The sequence below is a fragment of the Gopherus evgoodei genome, chromosome 3 (assembly GCF_007399415.2).
Source record: "Gopherus evgoodei ecotype Sinaloan lineage chromosome 3, rGopEvg1_v1.p, whole genome shotgun sequence".
Classification (NCBI taxonomy): Eukaryota; Metazoa; Chordata; order Testudines; family Testudinidae; genus Gopherus; species Gopherus evgoodei.
Window position 1 is genome coordinate 118,363,039 of NC_044324.1, and position 7,379 is coordinate 118,370,417.

A 7,379-nucleotide genomic window follows, 5' to 3' on the forward strand; every position below is an offset into this window, starting at 1 on the left:
TCTCCTGGAATGTATAGTTTATTACGGTATTGTAGATTACTGATTCACGTACTGCAGAGTACTGTTTTACAGAACACAGTAAATCGTACCGAAAACAACCTGTGCTACAATTCAGAAACATCTGACATCCATACTGCAAGTTTGCCACTAAGTGTTTGCTATAAAAGCTCACAGCTGTCATGTAACGAGTACACTTGTTTACCTATTGGATTTATTTCCACACTTAAGCAAATCAAATTGGAGCTCTATTGAGATAGCCTGGAACACATTCTTGCCTTGAGTAGTTCTCTAAATTACTGATTTATTATTGATAGAATACATTTAATTGAGTTTATTTTAACTCTGTAAAGGTCATTGCTCACGATACTGATATTAAATTACCTCGAACGTTTTCTAACCACTATTCACTCTTCCTCCTATTGTAAGGTGTCTACTGATTGAGAAAGACAGAATGAATTAGTAAAAGTTATTCTAACCCCTAAATGTAGAAATGGCTTCCCTAGTGACTTTTTTGAGAATGCATTTTACTTGTGGTTTGGGGTGATGGCTTGTCATTGTTTATGTATTTCACTACAGATTTATGTGGGTGATCACATGTGAAAATGAGAGGGAAGTTGGCCTTGGTTAGAAATTCACTCCTCGTATCAGGGAATGGGGAAATTCGAAAACCTGAGTCCTCTTGAACCAGTCAAATCTGAAACGCCAGCTGAGCATCAAAAGCAACACATCTGAAAGGGCTTTTACTTGGTATTTTATCCTGTATTCGTGGTTTGTGTGCTAACTCCTGAATCTAGCCAAGCAGCCCCTGGCCTCTTGACTCAACTAGAGCGAATCTATGTGAAATTGCCATTCGGACACTGATATATTAAAGAATTCTTATCCTGGCAAATTGTAACATGTTCTTCAAATTCAAGAGTGAATTTTCAAAAGCGCCTGGGTGATTTAAGAGCACAGGTCAATGCTCCTAAATCACACAAGTGCTTTTGAATCCCACCCTGAATCACACAGGTGCCTTTGAAAATCCCCCTCTAAAAATCCTGCTTTAATTCCTTTAAGTTTTACCTATATCACATTTTCAAAACTCAGCACAGAAATTAGTATGGTCTGACATCTGTAATTTACACGTTGGAAACAGAATGATAGATCTTGCCTCCAGTGCCTTTCAAAGGATAAACACATAGACCACAAATATCAAGAATCTAATTTCCTTGGGAGACAGAGTGGAAGCAATCAAGGAATTCAGATCTTGATGTTCAAACTATCTAGTATTTACTGTTGAAATAAAGGAATTAATCCATATCTTCTGATACTGTTGTTTATTTCAGATAATAGCCTACGGGCACACAAGAAAAAATGGATACGTTAGTTTCAGAGCAGCAAGAGCGAAGGAAAGGAGTGAGAGAGATTGCAACAAGTTAGTAACTCCGGTGAGAGAGAAAGTAAGGGAGGGCTGAAACTCACTTTTCATTCATAACAGTATATATTGGAAATTTAAAATCACGGTGTGGCGGGGAGATTAATCTTTGAAAACACTTACTATGCTGTACCGCTCCCCAAAGGGGAAAAGGCAAATCGGCCCATTCATTAAGACAAAAAGCCTTTTTACAGGACTGAATAACAAGTTGGCACGGGAATGAAGCTGATAGACTGGCTCCACGCGTGTCTCAAGCGCCATCTACTGAGCACTGTTCAAAATAGGGAATAAGTTCAGCTCCGATCTATTCGTTTTACTTAGTATTGTGGAACAGGTACTTGTGCATATCAGCGGATATAGATCTGTAGCTGTTGTGACCAACTTAACATAGCTCCAAATCGTCGTTTCTGTCCTGCAACTCTGACCGCAAACTCCACTCAAGGCAGAGGTTCGCATAGGCTATTAAATCATACCTTGCAGTCTGAACATTAAAAACTATTAGGTCCACGTGATAATCTCACTCCTTTAATGCACAGGAGATTTTGATGATTGAAAGCATGCGGCTTATACCTTCATGTAAAAAATAACAACAACAATATTATTTAATCACAAATGCACAACTTCCCATTCTTCTAGAGAAATAATTTGAAAGATGCCCTTTTCTCTCATACTACTTGAATGTGTTATCTCTCAAATATCCACCATTCTGGGTGAAATATATTTTAGAAAGACATCGCTCTCCAGATAAGGAAAGTAATAATCATCTAATATAAGAAGAGACTCCAAGTGTGAATATTAAAGCAAAATAGGTTAAACAATGCCCTGTACTCTGAAAGGGACATGGGCTACAAAATCCTTGATGTAGAAATCATCAAAACAATGTCAATTTAACAATAGGTTACTTTGTATCAGAGAATAAATGGAAATGTTTAAAAAGATGCTGAAACAAGTAAAGTTACTTGTTTTATGTTCTTCTAATCTTACATGGAATGTCAGTTTAGCTACCCTTTAACCCAATTCAAAAGAAAGAAAGAAAGAAAGAAAATTCTTAAATCTTAAAATGGAATTTCTGATAGGGAAACTAGATACCAGGCCTCTCTAACAGTAAAGCAGAATGGACTTTTGATGAGACATGAAGCCCCAGAGGTGTCACCCAAAGCAGAGCAGATTCAGATAAACCGTTTCTGCTTTATCCAAGGCAGAACGTACTATTTTTGTGACAACTATCAGTATTTAAAGATCAATAACTGGTTTATAGCCAAAAGAGAAAAAAGCTGAAGGTCAGAGCCAGTATTGTGGAGTTCTTGGAAGCCTGATAAAGAGAATGACAAACTCCAGATAATCAGAAGTACTAGTAACAGCTGGAAAAAATAAATACAGAAAATAAAATCCTGACCCCTTGAAGTCAATGGGAAAACTCCGACTGACTTCTGTATTGGCATCCAAGTCATCTGCCCTACTTTTCTACTACTCTATTGAAAAAGGATGCATAAAGCATGCCTTCTATGTTGATTTGTCAAGGATATTTTATGGAAGAAGAAGTGGAGGGCACTCCAAATCTGAATAAAATAGCGTAAGCTGCCCCATGTCTGTCTTCCTTTCTTAAGGTAAAGAATATTTTGACATTGAGTAACTGAGGAATTCAGTGGGACAGCCCATGTACATAACCAGTTGGAAAGAGTCCAGAGGAGAGCAACAAGAGTGATCAGAGGTTTGAAAAACATGACTTGTGAGGTAAGGTTGAAAGAATTGGGCATGCTTAATCTAAGAAAAAGACTAGGGTGAGAACCTGAAAATAATCTTCAACTATGTAAAAGCATGTTATAAAGAACATGGTAATCAATTGTTCTCCATGTCTACTGAGGTTAGGACAAGAAGTAATCAGCTTAGATTGCAGCAATGGATATTTCTGTTAGATATTAGACAAATGTTCTAACTCTAAAGATAGTTAAGCACTGGAAGAAGTTACTGTGATACTGACATACCATGTACCACCTCATACCTACATCCCCATGTCTTAGTGGAATACTGCCAAATACATAGCTGGAATCAGTCTGGCTCACTTTTGTGTTAGTATTGTTAAAATACATATTAGAAGTATCAGAATGTGTTTAGTGTTTAGACTTTATTTAATGCTTGTGAGTAGCTGCATGCATTAATCTCATTGAAAACATCTGTGTCCCCTGTTGTAAGGGGATATTTGAGCATTTGTATTGTGAGTCCCTGTTACTGTGTAAATCACCAGACAGGAGAGAGAACAAGAGTACTTGTGGCACCTTAGAGACTAACAAATTTATTTCAGCATGAGCTTTCGTGAGCTACAGCTCACTTCTTCAGATGCACAGAATGGAACACACAGACAGGAGATATTTATACATACAGAGAACATGAAAAGATGGAAGTATGCATACCAACAGGAAGAGTCTAGTCAATTGAGATGAGCTATCGTCAGCGGGGGAAAAAAAACTTTTGAAGTGATAATTAAGATGACCCATAGAAGGTGTGAGGAGAACTTAACATAGGGAAACAGATTCAATTAGTGTAATGACCCAGCCATTCCTAGTCTCTGTTAAGGTCTGAGTTAATTGTGTCTAATTTGCATATTAATTCGAGTTCAGCAGTCTCTCTTTGGAGTCTGTTTCTGAAGTTTTTTTGTTGCAAAACTGCCACCTTCAAGTCTGTCACTGAGTGGGTAGAGAGGCTGAAGTGTTCTCCCACTGGTTTTTGAATGTTATGATTCCTGATGTCAGATTTGTGTCCATTTATTCTTTTGCATAGAGACTGTCAGGTGTGGCCAATGTACAAGGCAGAGGGGCATTACTGGCACATGATGGCATATATCACATTGGTAGATGTGCAGGTGAACGAACCCCTGATAGTGTGGCTGATGTGATTAGGTCCTATGATGGTGTCACTTGAATCGATATGTGGACAGAGCTGGCATCGGGCTTTGTTGCAAGGATAGGTTCCTGGGTTAGTGTTTATGTTGTATGGTGTGCAGCTGCTGGTGAGTATTTGTTTCAGGTTGGGAGGCTGTCTATAAGTGAGGACTGGCCTGTCTCCCAGAATCTGTGAGAGTGAGGGATCATCTTTAAGGATAGGTTGTAGATCTTTGATGATGCGCTGGAGAGGTTTTAGTAGGGGGCTGTAGGTGATGGCTAGTGGCGTTCTGTTATTTTCTTTGTTGGGCCTGTCCTGTAGTAGGTGGCTTCTGGGTACTCTTCTGGCTCTGTCAATCTGTTTTTTTACTTCAGTAGGTGGGTATTGTAGTTTTAAGAATGCTTGATAGAAATCTTGTAGGTGTTTCTCTCTGTCTGAGGGATTGGAGCAAATACCATTGTATCTTAGAGCTTGGCTGTAGACAATGGATCGTGTGGTGTGTCCTGGATGGAAGCTGGAGGCTTGTAGGTAAGTATAGTGGTCTGTGGGTTTCTGGTATAGGGTGGTGTTTATGTGACCATCGCTTATTAGCACAGTAGTGTCTAGGAAATGGACCACTTTTGTGGATTGATCTAGGCTGAGGTTGATGGTGAGATGGAAATTGTTAAAATCACGGCGGAATTCCTCGATGACTTCTTTTCCATGAGTCCAGATGATGAAGATGTCATCAATGTAGCGCAAGTAGAGTAGGGGCGTTAGGGAACGAGAGCTAAGGAAGCGTTGTTCTAAGTCAGCCACAGTATGCCAACATCTTTATGGCTGACTTAGAACAACGCTTCCTTAGCTCTCATTCCCTAATGCCCCTACTCTACTTGTGCTACATTGATGACATCTTCATCATCCGGACTCATGGAAAAGAAGCCCTCGAGGAATTCCACCGTGTGGAGTGGGGTGAGGGTGAGGGTGGCAAGGGATAGCCCATATGCAAAACTGGGGGATTACTGTTGTGTGGATCCTTCAGTTCTCTCCCTGCTGAGGGCTGCAAAAGGTACTACAAAGGCTACTCTGGTCACTGGATTGGTGTAAACTCTGTGTAATACAGCTCAGTAGCCTTTGTGGGAGAAGAAAGCTACTTCTCATTATGATGCTAGCCTAGGTACCTGAGCTGTGTGTTAAGATCTAGTTTTGGGTTGAAACACATGTGAAAAACATATCCATGGTTGTGTGCTCTCTTACTAGAGTGTCATTTTCAAATGGCTAATTATATGCCTATTTATCCTTCTGCATGACTTGTGTATGCAATTGTAGTGCTAGTGCCAATTTGTGGGCCTATCCTTTTTGAAAATATTATATTTCCATGTTGGGTATATGTGACACAGTGGTCCATTAACGGCTCACTACCCTATGTCAACACCTCTTGTCAGGCCTGGCATACTCACTACGCATTGTTGTCATAATCTGTATATAAAAGGTGTCATATAAGATATCTTTGGAAAACTTAACTCTGATCATTAATATTATTCCATGGTATATGTACCGGATTGCACAAAGAGTTATGGATATATATTAGAATTATATTCTTAAAAAGAGCTGGGCAAGCATAAACCCAATCTGCCCTGGACAAAGGAATGTGTATTTGTTTGTCTGACCCACCTGGTCGTCAGACAGAGGCAGTGAAGGTAAATTTACATAAAAGGTAAACAAAGCCATCAACCTAGCATGTGGGGGAGATAGTCTGTTGCTGGGTCTGAACCTCAGATGGTAAATAATTGTATCAACTGATTGTATACAATATTACTAAATTATGCAAGTGTATCAAGTAAGGTATTTTATGAAATTAATGACACCCTGTTGATTAATACCATTGTGAAATGTATACATTAACACTATATGAGGAATTATGGATACTCACTCATTATGAAACAAAGATTCAGGACTTGGAATGTGTTAGACCCTATCATTTTTTGCACCCAAGCCCCCAAATTCTACTACCTGAATACAGACCATGTCCAGTAACTCCTATCACACACCAAATTTTGCAGACACTGGTATAGACCAGTGTCACAAAACCTAGAGCTGGAAGATTCATTTTGCCAATTTTGGCACCTACCCTCTCCTCCCACACACACACACATTCCACTGTATAAATAGAGCATGCATCCAGCTGCGTCTGCTGCACCAAATAAACTTGGATCCAAATATGTTGTGTTGCCATAGAGCTGCCAAAATCTATATCCAAGGTATGTATCATGCAAGATCCTGCCTATTTTTGCTCACAAGGCTTCATATTTCACTGCCTCAGTAAAGAACACATCCAGCCACTCCTAGTGAGCCAGCAAATCCTGGGACTGATGCTCCATAAATGGAGTAATAGGATTCACTTTCAGGGAGCATAGACCAGAGGCACCAGGGGGACTAGTACTAGCAGACACATAGAAGCCACCAATGGGCCTCTTGATTGACTTTTAAATGGTCTGCATTAAGCTGATATGTGTGGGGGAATCCAAAAGCTGGGCCGCAAGTGCATGGAACATGGAAAGAGTGAACCAATGGCAATATGTGCAGGGGAGAGCAGGACCTGGGGTCAGGAAAGCATGCACAGCAGGGATATATAAGAACGTAAGCAGGGGACTGTGCAGCAGAGAAGAGTGTAAGAGGAGATGCATTGCAAACAGAGCATACATTTTTCAAGAGGCAGGGGACAGGCAAGTTTCAATGAAGGAAGAAATGTCGAAGGGGCAAAAGATATCATGATTGTGAATTATGGGGTGTTTATTACTGACAGATGGACTAGAAATATTGAATAGTGCAATGTTTATAATGGGATTGGGATAAATTTGTTTCAAAGGGGTGTGTGGAGTATGGGATCAGGTTGGAATGGAATGGCCTATGGCAGGCATATGGGTGATGCCTAAGTTGGGTAATATGGCACTAGAAGAAGAAGTATGAGAGTAAAAATTCAAATGGGAACCTGTACTTGAAAAAGAGACCTCAGGGGAACCTGTACTAAGGTGCTGGGGAAACAGTCTGAATTCTACCTTCAGATGATAGACAGAATCTAGAGGAAAAAGGAAAAGATTGCTTG